Here is a 15,804-nt window from a genome sequence, read left to right on the forward strand (position 1 = left end):
GTGTTAGAGACCCTCACATGAGAACTTGAGTAAGTTGCTGATGAATAATTTTGATATGTAGCACTGGATTTTGACTTGCAGAACATCAAGATGGTTTACATAATACAATCTGTCCTGTGTGGGTCCTGTTACCACATTGTAGAGAGATTTCTGAAGTATAGCTGGTGAGCTAGCACCAGCAGAAATTACCATGGAAGCTGCTGCATCATAGTAAAACACCAACTAGTTGATTAATGTTCCGTCAGGGAAGAGAGCTGACCACCACTTTCCAGTCTGGTCTATACGTAATTCTACATGTTTAATTCACAATATCCTCTAAAGTGGCTTTGCAAGCCATTCAGCTGTAGAAACAATGGCTTGAAGAAGGCAGCCCTTGACTACTTTTGTGGGGCAACTAGGAATGGTCAATAAATGCAGCCTTACCAGTATTACCACATCCCAGAACAAACAAAAGCTTGAGATAACAGCTGCTGGAAGATATAATTGAAAGGCTGGGTTTGGGAGTATGTGCTCACTTATCCAGCTCATGATGTCTACTCATGATTGGGCTTGAGAGAGCCAAGCAGGTACTGGTGAGACTCCACATCTCCAACTGATGGAACCAATATTCAGTAGAGTAGTACCCTCACCCCTTCCCCTCCCTCCCAGAACCGTGACAGGGTTCCCCTTGTCCTCACTTTTCATCCCACCAGCCTCCATATCCAAAGGATCATCCTCCGCCATTTTCGCCACCTCCAGCGTGATGCCACTACCAGTCGCATCTTCCCCTCCCTTCCCCTGTCAGCATTCCGAAGGGATCGTTCCCTCCGCGACACCCTGGTCCACTCCTCCATTACCCCCACCACCTCGTCCCCGTCCCAGGGCACCTTCCCCTGCAATTGCAGGAGGTGTAATACCTGCCCATTTACCTCCTCTCTCCTCACTATCCCAGGCCCCAAACACTCCTTTCAGGTGAAGCAGCGATTTACTTGTACTTCTTTCAATGTAGTATACTGTATTCGCTGCTCACAGTGTGGTCTTCTCTACATTGGGGAGACCAAGCGCAGACTGGGTGACCGCTTTGCGGAACATCTCCGTTCAGTCCGCAAGCAGGACCCTGAGCTTCCGGTTGCTTGCCATTTCAACACTCCCCCCTGCTCTCATGCTCACATCTCTGTCCTGGGATTGCTGCAGTGTTCCAGTGAACATCAACGCAAGCTCGAGGAACAGCATCTCATCTACCGATTAGGCACACTACAGTCTGCCGGACTGAACATTGAGTTCAATAATTTCAGAGCATGACAGCCCCCCATTTTACTTTCATTTTTAGTTATTTTTTCTTCCTTTTTTTTTTACATTCCTTTTTACATTTTTTACAATCTTTTTTTGCATTTATTTCATTTCATCTTAGTTTGTCCAGTTTGCTTACCCACTGTTATTTTCAGGTTGTTTTTCTTCAGGTTTGCACTTGCTGCTGTTCAATATTCAGTGTATTCACACCTAATCTGTACTAATGCTTTGTCTTTCAACACACCATTAACATATTGTTTGCCTTTTCTCCGTGACCTTTTGGTCAGCTATGTGGCCTGGTCCAATCTGCACCTTCTCCTTTGTTATCTCTTGCCCCACCCCCACCTCACTTGTTTATAATCTGTGACTTTTCTAATATTTGTCAGTTCCGAAGAAGGGTAACTGACCCGAAACGTTAACTCTGCTTCTCTTTCCACAGATGCTGCCAGACCTGCTGAGTGATTCCAGCATTTCTTGTTTTTGTTTCAGATTTTCAGCATCCGCAGTATTTTGCTTTTATTCAGTAGAGTACTGTATGATGTGTTGTGGTGAGGAAGATGGTGGCAATACATTCATAGACTTTACAATTCGTTATGCTGCTTAACATGCCATTCTTGAGGAGCTCCTACTACCTGCTATCCATTATATGAGGGCTGACACTTGAGTTACGATGATGGAATTTTAAAATTAAGTAAACTGTATCTGCCAGACTTGATATCTGATACCTGTACCAAGCATATTCCAGGACATTGATGATAACCAGCCACACTAGCTAACCAAGACAAGCTGGCACTGTAGACCACATCTTTAAAGAGTAGAGTGGTCCTTGCTAGACAAGCAGCAGGAAACTTGTCCTTAATTTCCTGTGGTAAGCTGAGTAGTCTTGGCTGTGATACATATTCCTACTTACACTTGGAAATATATAAGCCTTGGTTCTGCCATCCTGCACTTAAGCTCTTTGGGATGTGTCCCTATGGGGACAGAGTAGGCGTTCCACTTTAAGCAAGCAATAAACACTACAGTTGGGCAGTTGGGTGTAAATTTCTTTGGATACTCTTAAACATGGCAATGGTTTCCATGTGTCAGCCAGCTAGCTGACTAAACTAGTTCTTTTAAATTCCTCAGAATAAGATACTTCCTTTCTTGTAGAGGAAGTCTATTTTTGCCAGCTTCTGAATGCTGATCATATAGGAGTGTTACAGAAATTGTTACAAGTTAATTGCTTTAAATATTTGTGGTGATAGAATTCTGCTGTGCTAGAGAGCACCTGTATAGTATTGACTTAATTTTCACAATTCTTTTCATTGCTGTGCAGAATATCAAACAAATTGAAACCATCACTCTCCTACTGAAAATGAAGGGAACTTAATTGAAACATATAAGATTCTGAGGGGTCTTGACAGGGTGGATGTGGAAAGGATATTTCCCGTTGTGGGAGAATCTAGAACTAGGGGTCGCCCATTTATGACAGATTTGAGGAGAAATTCTTTTCTCTGACGGTCGTGAGTCTTTGGAATTCTCTTCATCAAAAGGTGGTAGAAGTAGAGTCTTTGAATATTTTTTAAGCAGAGGCAGACAGATTCTTGATAAGCAAGGGGGTGAAAGGTTATTGGGGGTAGGCGGGAATGTGGTGTTGAGGTTACAATCAGATCAGCCATGATCTTACTGAATGGCGGAGGCAGGCTTGAGGGGCCGAGTGGCCTACTCCTGCTCCTAATTCAAATGTTCATATGTTCATATTTCCATTTCCCAGAGAGACTCAAAGGCCATGCTGGCCTCCAATCCATTTTTGGAAACTTTTAAGATTAATGTGCACTCTCCCATATTTCTTGGGTACTTAGTCATAAATACAGATATAATTGTACTGATCTCAGTCTTTATGCATACAGGTAGAATGGGTTAGTCTACAGAACACTGCATTTAAGAAATCTACATCATACTGATTGAAACATTGGGAATCTGGAAGTTTCTCAATTCTAAAATATTTTCATGAAAAGTTATGATTATTGCAATAAAAAGTGTTGTGTGATACAAACTGCTTTCATTAAAGTGGATCATAAGTTAATTGAAAGAATTTGCAAGTTTACCTTTTTGGTTTTGTCTTTACTTTTAAGCTCTCAAATCCTGACTTGAAGGTGTTTTTGCATGATTAAAGTTTATAAATGGCTTGTTTATTGACATGAGGTATAATCCTTTGTATTAAAACTGTTGGAACTGTGCTATTACAAAGGTCTAGAGTCATTGGTTGCACATCCCAGTTGTTGCTTTGTGCCACTATTACGGCTGGTATATAATTGGCACCCACACTTCCCCCTTCTCCTTTGTGGAATACATTTTGGTTTCTTTTCATACCTCCCATAGGCAGACCAACTGAGATAGGGGATTTAGGAAAGCACATTTGAAACTGTGACCTGTGTGAAGGCTCCCCTCGTGGACTTCCTCTTGTTTGACCGCAACAGGGTGTATTCTTTTTAAACAGTGGTTGTGCTGATCACCTCCGTGAGTGTTTTACCTTTTACCTTTACTGTGATTGTGAAGGAACCAATTGGACAGATTTTGAGTTCAAATAAGAAAGAGGTAAGTAACACCCTTACCCCGATTTAAAAATACCAAAGATACGGTACACATTCACACACGCATTCACATGAGAATCACACACACACAAATAGATTACAGAGGGAAAAATAGATTTGGTGGTTGGATTAAAGTCCTGAATAAATGAAACTTAAGTACACAGTGTGAAGTGGGTGATCCAGTAGTCCTCTGCCTGCAGCTGTATTCTTGAAGTCTTCACTGATCAAAGTGCACTTTGGCTGGCTTGCTTTGCTCAGGTTTTTCTTGAAGGCAGAATACATGTAGTTGGCTCTCTTCCCCTGGTCTGTAGGCTTGGAGGGTCTACAGTCGCAGATGGTTTTCAAACTTGATGTTTTCTGGGGAGAGAGACAGACAGACAAACTCAAGCCTTCTATGCTGTTGCACACTCAGTTTCTGCTTGTCTCTTTGTCCAAAGGAAACAAAACCATGATCTTGGTGTGTGCAGGAGGGTTTTCTGACACAGTATGTAGACAGGCCAACCAGGGGCGATGCCACATTGGATTTGGTACTGGGTAATGAACCCGGCCAGGTGTTAGATTTAGATGTAGGTGAGCACTTTGGTGATAGTGATCACAATTCGGTTAGGTTTACCTTAGCGATGGGCAGGGACAGGTATATGCCGCAGGGCAAGAATTATAGCTGGGGGAAAGGAAATTATGATGCGATTAGGCAAGATTTAGGATGCGTAGGATGGGGAAGGAAACTGCAGGGGATGGGCACAATCGAAATGTGGAGCTTATTCAAGGAGCAGCTACTGCGTGTCCTTGATAAGTATGTACCTGTCAGGCAGGGAGGAAGTTGTCGAGCGAGGGAGCCGTGGTTTACTAAAGAAGTTGAAGCGCTTGTCAAGAGGAAGAAGAAGGCTTATGTTAGGATGAGACGTGAAGGCTCAGTTAGGGCGCTTGAGAGTGACAAGCTAGCCAGGAAGGATCTAAAGGGAGAGCTAAGAAGAGCAAGGAGAGGACACGAGAAGTCATTGGCGGATAGGATGAAGGAAAACCCTAAGGCTTTCTATAGGTATATCAGGAATAAAAGAATGACTAGAGTTAGATTAGGGCCAATCAAGGATAGTAGTGGGAAGTTGTGTGTGGAATCAGAAGAGGTAGGGGAAGCGTTAAATGAATATTTTGCGTCAGTATTTACAGTAGAGAAAGAAAATGTCGAGGAGAATACTAGGATTCAGACTACTAGGCTAGATGGGATTGAGGTTCACAAGGAGGAGGTGTTAGCAATTTTGGAAAGTGTGAAAATAGATAAGTCCCCTGGGCCAGATGGGATTTATCCTAGAATTCTCTGGGAAGCCAGGGAGGAGATTGCAGGGCCTTTGTCCTTGATCTTTATGTCGTCATTGTCGACAGGAATAGTGCCGGAAGACTGGAGGATAGCAAATGTTGTCCCCTTGTTCAAGAAGGGGAGTAGAGACAGCCCTGGTAATTATAGACCTGTGAGCCTTACCTCGGTTGTGGGTAAAATGTTGGAAAAGGTTATAAGAGATAGGATTTATAATCATCTTGAAAAGAATAAGTTCATTAGCGATAGTCAGCACGGTTTTGTGAAGGGTAGGTCGTGCCTCACAAACCTTATTGAGTTTTTCGAGAAGGTGACCAAACAGGTGGATGATGGTAAAGCAGTGGATGTGGTGTATATGGATTTCAGTAAGGCGTTTGATAAGGTTCCCCACGGTAGGCTATTGCAGAAAATACGGAAGTATGGGATTGAAGGTGATTTAGAGCTTTGGATCAGAAATTGGCTAGCTGAAAGAAGACAGAGGGTGGTGGTTGATGGCAAATGTTCTTCCTGGAGTTTAGTTACTAGTGGTGTACCGCAAGGATCTGTTTTGAGGCCACTGCTGTTTGTCATTTTTATAAATGACCTGGATGAGGGTGTAGAAGGGTGGGTTAGTAAATTTGTGGATGACACGAAGGTCGGTGGAGTTGTGGATAGTGCCGAAGGATGTTGTAGGGTACAGAGGGACATAGATAGGCTGCAGAGCTGGGCTGAGAGATGGCAAATGGAGTTTAATGCGGAAAAGTGCGAGGTGATTCACTTTGGAAGGAGTAACAGGAATGCAGAGTACTGGGCTAATGGGAAGATTCTTGGTAGTGTAGATGAGCAGAGAGATCTTGGTGTCCAGGTACATAAATCCCTGAAAGTTGCTACCCAGGTTAATAGGGCTGTTAAGAAGGCATATGGTGTGTTAGCTTTTATTAGTAGGGGGATCGAGTTTCGGAGCCACGAGGTCATGCTGCAGCTGTACAAAACTCTGGTGAGGCCGCACCTGGAGTATTGCGTGCAGTTCTGGTCACCGCATTATAGGAAGGATGTGGAAGCTTTGGAAAGGGTGCAGAGGAGATTTACTAGGATGTTGCCTGGTATGGAGGGAAGGTCTTACGAGGAAAGGCTGAGGGACTTGAGGTTGTTTTCGTTGGAGAGAAGGAGGAGGAGAGGTGACTTAATAGAGACATATAAGATAATCAGAGGGTTAGATAGGGTGGATAGTGAGAGTCTTTTTCCTCGGATGGTGATGGCAAACACGAGGGGACATAGCTTTAAGTTGAGGGGTGATAGATATAGGACAGATGTTAGAGGTAGTTTCTTTACTCAGAGAGTAGTAGGGGCGTGGAATGCCCTGCCTGCAACAGTAGTAGACTCGTCAACTTTAAGGGCATTTAAGTGGTCATTGGATAGACATATGGATAAAAATGGAATAGTGTAGGTCAGATGGTTTCACAGGTCGGCGCAACATCGAGGGCCGAAGGGCCTGTACTGCGCTGTAATGTTCTAAAAAAAAACCAGCATCCCCCGAGATGGACAGACAATCTCATGGCTGCTTCAGGTTTTCTGGAACCTTCTAATGAAATTCAAGGTGAGGAATTGGCTCACAGGCCCCAGGATGCCAATTTACACTTGGAGTAGCTGTGCTCTTTCAAAGTCAATGTGTGAGGATTGCCTTGACTGCTGTGCTAATGAAGCCATTTTAGATCATTCAATCAGTTAGAGCAAGCCATTTTCCTGGCCAGGCTTCTTGTTAGACTTTTGTCCCCAGTTCACTCTCCTGGTATTTCAGATGCAAATTGCAGTGGCCATCTTCACTGCTAGTTTTTTAAAAGTTCCTGTAGGATTTTTCCATTAAATGTCTAATGTAAGTTTCCAACTGATGAAATTAATATTTCACATTTGGCATATGGAGTTGTCTTGACACCTGCCACTCTTTAACACTATGCTTTGCCATGCTCCATATCTAAAGCCTGGCAATCATCTGATTCCCATCATGGATGACAGTTTTGTGAAAGAACTGCTAATCCAATGATTTTTTTTGGTTACTAATTTGTTAATTATGGCAAGACACCTCTGACTAATCTGAAAGTGTATTGTTAGGTCATTGCCCTGTTTTGTGAAATAGCAAATCACTGACATATCTAGTCAGTTAGAGGAATTTGCAATAGTTAAAGATGGATTAACTTTTTAATAACATTTATTACAAATTTGTATCTGCCACAGATAACTTCTTGCGTTCATTGGCATCAGTTATTCCTGAGCATCTTATTTTTATAGGATTTGACACATGTTGGCCTATATATGTTAGCATGATGACATGACCAGGGTGCATGTATACTCCTCATGACTATATTCACTTATTCTATTGGTACAACTGAACTTTGCACAATGATATAAAATAAAGAGCATGATATACTTCCCTGCTTCCTGCACTCTTCTGACTATATGAACGTCCCTTAATCTTTCACAACTCTGCTTACAAGCCTGATTGATGTAACAGCCTTTTGTTTCCCAAAAACGCTTGCACTATTTTTCAAATCCTGTCTGGCCACAGGAGAGGTGTCAGAGGACTGAAGGATAGCGAATGTGGTGCATTTATTCAAGAAGGGTGGCAGGGATAAACCAGGTAATTACAGGCCAGTGAGTCTAACATCAGTGGTAGGGAAACTATTGGAAAAATTTCTGAGGGACAGAATTAATCTCCACTTGGAGGCAGGGATTGATCAGGGATAGTCAGCATAGCTTTATCAGGGGGAGATCATGTCTCACAAATTTGATTGAATTTTTTGAGGAGGTGACTAGATGTGTAGATCAGGGTAAAGTAGTTGATGTAGTCTACATGGACTTCAGTAAAGCTTTTGATAAGGTCCCGCATGGGAGATTGGTCAAGAAGGTAAGAGCCCATGGGATCCAGGGCAATTTGGCAAATTGGATCCAAAATAGGCTTAGTGGCAGGAGGCAGAGGGTGATGGTCAAGGGTTGTTTTTGCGATTGGAAGCCTGTGACCAGTGGTGTACCACAGGGACCCTTGCTTTTTGACGTGAATATAAGAGGTATGACCAGTAAGTTTGCAGATGACATGAAAATTGGTGGTGTCGTAAATAGTGAGGAGGAAAGCCTTAGATTACAGGATGATATAGATGGGCTGGTAAAATGAGCAGAGCAGTGGCAGATGGAATTTAATCCTGAGAAGTGTGAGGTGATGCATTTTGGGAGGACTAACAAGGTAAGGGAATATACAATGGATGGTAGGACCCTAGGAAGTGCAAAGGGTTTGAGGGACCTTGGTGTACTTGTCCATAGATCACTGAAGGCAGCAACACAGGTAGATAAGGTGCTTAGGCAGGCATATGGGATACTTGCCTTTATTAGCCAAGGCACAGAATATAAGAGCAGGGAGGTTATGATGGAGCTGTATTAAATGCTAGTTAGGCCACAGCTGGAGTACTGTGTGCAGTTCTAGTTGTTGCCACACTATAGGAAGGATGTGATTGCACTGGAGAGGGTGCAGAGGAGATTCACCAGGATGTTGCCTGGGCTGGAGCATTTCAGCTATGAAGAGAGACTGGATAGGCTAGGATTGTTTTCCTTAGAGCAGAGAACGCTGAGGGGGGACCTGATAGAGGTATACAAAATTATGAGGGGCATAGATAGGGTAGATAGGAAGAAACTTTTTCCCTTAGCGGAGGTGTCAATAACCAGGAGGCATAGATTTAAATAAGGGGCAGGAGGTTTAGAGGGGATTTGAGGAAAAACGTTTTCACCCAGAGGGTGGTTGGAATATGGAACACACTGCCTGAAGGGGTGGTAGAGGCAGGAACCCTCACAACGTTTAAGTATTTAGATGAGCGCTTGAAACGCCATAGCATACAAGGCTACGGGCCAAGCACTGGAAAATGGGATTAGAATAGATAGGTGCTTGATGGCCGGCATGGACATGATGGGCCGAAGGGCCTGTTTCTGTGCTGTATAACTCTATGACTCTATTTTATATCCCATCTGCTCATAGACTTTCCAACAATGGATGTGAGCTGTTTTTCAATGACCTAGACAAATTAATGAATTGTTTATTGCTTCTTCTCTTGGGAAACCAAGTTTTATTCAGTATATTTATTAACTACCTTTTGTCTAGGTGCCTTTTCATAGAACCTGTGAGAATACACTTTGCTTAAACTCAACATGAAAAGTAACTTTTCTCCAAATTATTTTGGTGGAAAAAATGGGCAAAAATCTGAAAATGTGACAACCATGTAAAAACACGTGGTTAAAAAACACAATGAGAGCACAGCACAGCACTCCTATTGGATGCAATTTTTGACTGACCTCCCTTTTTGTGAAGGCAGCACGTCATGCTGGGTACAGATCTACAGTGTCTGGGAGCTCTCTAGTGGCCATTATTCAGATGTGTAAATCTGGACAGTGAGTGTTGCACAGTGTGGCTTTCGTGCAGAGAGATCGACCGTTGACATGCTGTTCTCCCTTCGTCAGATACAGGAGAAATGCCGCGAACAACAGATGCCCCTCTACATTGCTTTCATTGATCTCACCAAAGCCTTTGACCTTGTCAGCAGACGTGGTCTCTTCAGACTACTAGAAAAGATTGGATGCCCACCAAAGCTACTAAGTATCATCACCTCATTCCATGACAATATGAAAGGCACAATTCAACATTGTGGCTCCTCATCAGACCCCTTTCCTATCCTGAGTGGTGTGAAACAGGGCTGTGTTATCGCACCCACACTTTTTGGGATTTTCTTCCCCTTACTGCTTTCACATGCGTTCAAGTCCTCGGAAGAAGAAATTTTCCTCCACACAGGATCAGGGGGCAGGTTGTTCAACCTTGCCCGTCTAAGAGCGAAGTCCAAAGTACGCAAAGTCCTCATCAGGGAACTCCTCTTTGCTGACGATGCTGCTTTAACATCTCACACTGAAGAGTGTCTGCAGAGTCTCATCGACAGGTTTGCGGCTGCCTGCAATGAATTTGGCCTAATCATCAGCCTCAAGAAAACGAACATCATGGGGCAGGACGTCAGAAATGCTCCATCCATCAATATTGGCGACCACGCTCTGGAAGTGGTTCAAGAGTTCACCTACCTAGGCTCAACTATCACCAGTAACCTGTCTCGCGATGCAGATATCAACAAGCGCATGGGAAAGGCTTCCACTGCTATGTCCAGACTGGCCAAGGGAGTATGGGAAAATGGCGCACTGACACGGAACACAAAAGTCCGAGTGTATCAAGCCTGTGTCCTCAGTACCTTGCTCTATGGCAGCGAGGCCTGGACATCGTATGTCAGCCAAGAGCGACGTCTCAATTCATTCCATCTTCGCTGCCTCCGGAGAATACTTGGCATCAGGTGGCAGGACCGTATCTCCAACACAGAAGTCCTCGAGGCGGCTAACATCCCCAGCTTATACACACTACTGAGTCAGCGGCGCTTGAGATGGCTTGGCCATGTGAGCCGCATGGAAGATGGCAGGATCCCCAAAGACACATTGTACAGCGAGCTCGCCACTGGTATCAGACCCATCGTCCGTCCATGTCTCCGCTTTAAAGACATCTGCAAACGTGACATGAAATCCTGTGACATTGATCACAAGTCGTGGGAGTCAGTTGCCAGCATTCGCCAGAGCTGGCGGACAGCCATAAAGGTGGGGCTAAAGTGTGGCGAGTCGAAGATACTTAGCAGTTGGCAGGAAAAAAGACACAGGAACAAGGGAAGAGCCAACTGTGAAACAGCCCCGACAATCAAATTTTTCTGCAGCACCTGTGGAAGAGCCTGTCACTCTCGAATTGGCCTTTATTACCACTCCAGGCACTGCTCCACACACCACTGACCACCTCCAGGCGCTTACCCATTGTCTCTCAAGATAAGGAGGCCGAAGAGAAAGAGAAACCTGGACAGTGAGTGTTGGGTTATTTTGCACTATGGAGCATCCCCAGGCTAACATTTTACAGTAAGGGTCGCAGAATAGTGACCAGGAGCATGAGCCTTGGCGATTTATTTCGTCCCTCTTACCATCAATTACTTTTCTATGCATTATATTTTCATGTCACCTACGTCCATGCAAATTATTCTGAGTAGAGAAACTCAAGCCATGACAATAACCCATTGTACCAAGACATTAGGAGGGGCATGAAAGTGGGTTAGGGTGATTTATCCTCTCTGCATCAGATGGCGTGCTTCTCCAGATGTTGTAGCTAAGTTTGGGAACTCACCCACTGGAAACCACAGGATAAAACCCACATTCTGTACTCAGAGAGCATTGTCAGCAACTCTTATAAGTTAGAATTGAGTACATAGGGAGCACCAATTGATTCTGAACTTGGGATCATTATGGAAACGACACTGTAAACACGCTAATTATTTCAAAATGATGAAAATGTGCAGTGTACCACCACAAATATAATGTTTGTGAACAAAGGTCAAATGTCTGAAACATAGTTGGCAGATTATTAAAGTTTCCTTTCACTCCAGATGTTTGAAATCATAGTTGGCCAACTGCTGGTGTAAAATCCTGCCTGACTGTGGATCTGATTGTTAAATATCCCCTGAGACAGCTTAAGATAAATTGCTGGTTTAAAAAATTAAAAATAACTGCAGCTTTTGTTAGTCCGAATGCTGCGTTCCCACAATCCAATTTCTTGGGAAAATCATTCCCCTTTCAAAGGTCTCTGTACAGTGTTAGTTAACTGTTATAATCCAATCATGACTGCCAGTGTCATTAGCTTAGTGTTTAAAAAAGTTTGCTACATTTTAAAGAAACATTCCACCATAAGTGGGGCCCAGACACTAAAATCTCTTAATGCCAATCTGTATACAAACTTGTCAGTGGAGTTTAGAGTGTCCTTGTGACAATTGCTACATTGGCGGCAACACAAAAACACAAATCACCTTCCATTACTATGTTCTGGTACATCAGAAACAACAGCGTATCACCATTACTGTTTTTAATACCAAGACAGAGCTCATTCAGTATATTTTGGCCATTGCATCACTTCTGGTTTCCATTTAAGGAAGGGAAAAAGTTGAAAGGTGACACTGGCAAATTATTCAAGATTCTGAGGGACACAATGCTAAATATCTTTTTTAAACAATTAAATGCAGATCTCATAATGAGAAGTGTTTTATGTTGTCTGATGCAACCTAAATGAGATGCGTGGAGTTCAGTTGATTGAAGATCTCAAACAGGTTTATTAACAGCTAACAAGGATATACAGTGCAGAGCTAACTAGTTACAGAACTTGCCTCTTGGTGTTACAGTCACAGTGAGAGACTGGCATGTAGTCATATGACTGCATCCTAGTACTCAGCTCATTAGCATACTAAGATCTTAAAGGGACATCACTCTTAAAGACAATCACACAACATTCCCTTTCTTTCCAAAGATAAGTCTCGTATGCTAAAAGTAAAAGAAAAATAACATTGGATAACAACTGAATTACTTACACGTGGATAGAGATAATGGACTTTACAAGTATAGAGGCTCAAAAGTCCATATATCATTTCAGTGGTTTGACAACTGTTGCTTGGGAAACCTGTGTCGCTTCTGTTGCTGTTGTTTCTGAGGTTTCTCCCTCTCTGCATTCAGTTTCTGTTTGTCTGCTTTTCGCACCTCATCTCGAAGAACCAACAGACAATGTTTCAACTAATTCCTCCTCTGCCTCCTCAGGGCCTTGCGTGTCCATTGCCTCTCCTCATCTTCCGCTTCAGAAGGTCCTGGGCTTGGTCGTGGTCGAGGACTTATTGAGGGAAGAGTACTTGATTTCGTGGAGATACATGTCCGTTCTGGCTTGTTGTGGTGCTGGTGGTTCTCGAGAGAGCAGAAATGAAGGCATGGCATAGTTGCCCTGTGTTGGGTTTCCAGGCTGCACCATTTGATGTTGGTCAGAGTCTGCGAGTGGGTAACCCCACTACTTAAAAAAGGAGGGAGAAAAAACAGAGAATTACAGTCCTGTTAGCCTTGCATCAGTAGTGGGGAAAATGCTAGAGTCTATTATAAAGGATGTGATAGCAGAACACTTGGAAAGCATAAACGTGATTGGACAAAGTCAGCATGGGTTTACGAAAGGGAAATCATGCTTAACAAATCTACTGGAGTTTTTTGAAGATGTAGCTAGTAGAATAGATAAGGGAGAACCAGCGGATGTGGTGTATTTGGATTTTCAGAAGGCTTAGAACACTTAGAATATTGCGTGCAATTCTGGTCGCCACACTACCAGAAGGACGTGGAGGCTTTGGAGAGGGTACAGAAGAGGTTTACCAGGATGTTGCCTGGTCTGGAGGGCATTAGCTATGAGGAGAGGTTGGATAAACTCGGATTGTTTTCACTGGAACGACGGAGGTGGAGGGGCGACATGATAGAGGTTTACAAAGTTATAAGCGGCATGGACAGAGTGGATAGTCAGAAGCTTTTTCCCAGGGTGGAAGAGTCAGTTACTAGGGGATATAGGTTTAAGGTGAGAGGGGCAAAGTTTAGAGGGGATGTGCGAGGCAAGTTCTTTACACAGAGGGTGGTGAGTGCATGAAACTTGTTGCCGGGGGAGGTGGTGGAAGCAGGTACCATAGAGACGTTTAAGAGGCATCTTGACAAATACATGAATAGGATGGGAATAGAGGGATACGGACCCCGGAAGTGCAGAAGGTTTTAGTTTAGGGAGGCATCAAGATCAGCGCAGGCTTGGAGGGCCGAATGGCCTGTTCCATTTCCAAGTTTGCAGATGACACAAAGCTGGGGGTGGGGGGAATGTGAGCTGTGAGGAGGATGCAAAGAGGTTTCAATGTGATTTGGACAAGTTGGATGAGTGGGCAAATGCATGGCAGATGCAGTAAAACATGGATAAATATGAGGTTATCCACTTTGGTTGTAAAAACAGAAAGGCAGATTATTATCTGAATGGTGATAGATTGGGAAAGGGGGAGGTACAACGAGACCTGGATGTCCTTGTACACCAGTCGCTGAAAGCAAGCAGTTAGGAAAGCGAATGGTATGTTGGCTTTCATTGAAAGAGGATTTGAGTACAGGAGCAAGGATGTCTTACTGCAGTTATACAGGGTCTTGGTGAGACCACATCTGGAGTATTGTGTGCAGTTTTGGTCTCCTTATCGGAGGAAGGATGTTCTTGCCATGGAGGGAATGCAAAGAAGATTTACTAGGCTGATTCCTAGGATGGCAGGATTAACTTATGAGGTGAGATTGGGTCGACTAGGCCTATATTCACTAGAGTTTAGAAGAATGAGAGGGGATCTCATAGAAACCTATAAAATTCTAACAGGAGTAGACAGGCTAGATGCAGGGAGGATGTTCCCGATGGATGGGGAGTCCCGAACTAGGAGTCACAGTCTCAGGATATGGGGTATGCCTTTTAGAACCAAGATGAGGAGAAATTTCTTCACTCAGTGGTTGCTGAACCTGCGGAATTCACTACCGCAGGAGGCAGTGGAGGCCAAGTCATTAAATATATTCAAGAAGGAGATAGACATATTTCTTAATGCCAAAGGGATCAAGGGATATGGGGAGAAAGTGGGAACAGGGTACTGAATTAGACGATTCAGCCATGATCTTTTTTGAAATGGCGGAGCAGGCCCGAAGGGCTGAATGGCCTACGTGTGCTCCTATTTTCTATGTTTCTATGTTCCAGTCCTTGGAGATTTCCCCTTGGCAATGCTCTCATGGATAGTTATAATGTTGAGGCCCTTACACGCTGGTAGTCCTGCCACTGCTGGTCCGCTTGTGTCTACTAGATAGAATGTTTGTTTCCATGCCAACTTGCCGTATCTGCAATGCATTGTTAATGTGCCACTGCAAGGGATGAGTGACCCGTTGTATGCAGGTAACTTAGCAGTTGTCAGTTGTATCATAGATTCCAATGACTCCAGAACATATCTTGGAAGATTCAGACAGGTAGGATATTTGTACTAGCGCCAGTGTCAACCTTGACCTTGAATGTATGTTTGCCAGCTTTCTTTGGGCACATGATGTTGATAGTGGTGAAAGCTTCCAGTTGTTGGACTTCATCAATGTGATGTGTCAGGTTCACAATGTGGAATGCCTGTTCATCTTCTGTCAGAGGGCTGATTCTCTTTGCGTCTTGTCTGCTTCACTGTGGACCTCGTGTATCGGCTTGCATTTACGCAAGTCTCTGGCACTTTCTTTGCTGCTGTGCCCTATGTTCTGTTTGTCTGTGCCCTGCTGTGACATCTGGATGCAACTTTGGAGCCAGCTTTCCTGCATAGGCAGTCCCAGTGCCCTTTTGCACCACATGCCTTGCACAAGTCACGAAATACAGGATATCTTCACTGTGAGTGAGACCAACCGCACTTACCACACAACTTGCTTGCCCTTTTCAACCTGATTATGGTGCCGATACTATTGGCTGCACCTAGTGCTTGCAGATGCTGTTGTCCAGCTACAATGGCTTTGTATTTCCTACCATCTTCCAGCAGTGCATCGATGCTGTGACCTTTCTTTTTCCCCAAGAGGTCTTTCTGAAATGCTTCAATGGGTGTTGATAGAATCCACCAACTTCATTATTTGGTCTGACACCTCAGCTTCTAATAATTCACATTTGTTGCCCTTACTTCGTCGTCTACTGATGAACTTGTCTATTGATTCTTGTGGCTGTTGCCTGTAGGACATCAATTCCAGGTGGTGAATTCG

The sequence above is a fragment of the Heterodontus francisci genome, chromosome 7 (genome assembly GCF_036365525.1).
Source record: "Heterodontus francisci isolate sHetFra1 chromosome 7, sHetFra1.hap1, whole genome shotgun sequence".
Lineage (NCBI taxonomy): Eukaryota > Metazoa > Chordata > Chondrichthyes > Heterodontiformes > Heterodontidae > Heterodontus > Heterodontus francisci.